Source organism: Trachymyrmex cornetzi, unplaced genomic scaffold (assembly GCF_001594075.2).
Source record: "Trachymyrmex cornetzi isolate Tcor2-1 unplaced genomic scaffold, Tcor1.1 scaffold115, whole genome shotgun sequence".
NCBI classification, from domain to species: Eukaryota; Metazoa; Arthropoda; class Insecta; order Hymenoptera; family Formicidae; genus Trachymyrmex; species Trachymyrmex cornetzi.
This window is the reverse complement of record NW_017295708.1, coordinates 24,096-24,543: the sequence shown is the minus strand read 5'-3', so window position 1 is coordinate 24,543 and position 448 is coordinate 24,096.

Sequence of the window (448 nt, the reverse complement as noted above, 5' to 3'; positions counted from 1 at the left end):
ACCTCGTATTGTGTATATTACATTATTAAAAATAAAAATTGTATAAACTATGCCGATTATAAGGTTACATGAAGGAGATACTGAAATGATTCATAATCTAGAAGTTTCCGAAGAGGATGTTATTATCTTCATCATAAATATAAGTAATGGCTACTGCACACTGGACGCGATGAGCGATGAGCGACGAACGATATCCAATAAAAACTCTGCTTTTTCTCACGTGACGACGCAAAGCAAAGCTCTCATTGGATATCGCTCGTCACTCATCGCTCATCGCGTCCAGTGTGCAGTAACCATAAGCGATTCTAAAAAAAACTTCACAGCGCACGTACGTTAGCATGACTTTCATTTTATCCGTAATTGCAAAATACGTACTAACCATCGACATCTAGAATGGACCGCTGATGGCAATGGTGGGGGTAGAAAGACGATTAGAGTGAGAGGCAGG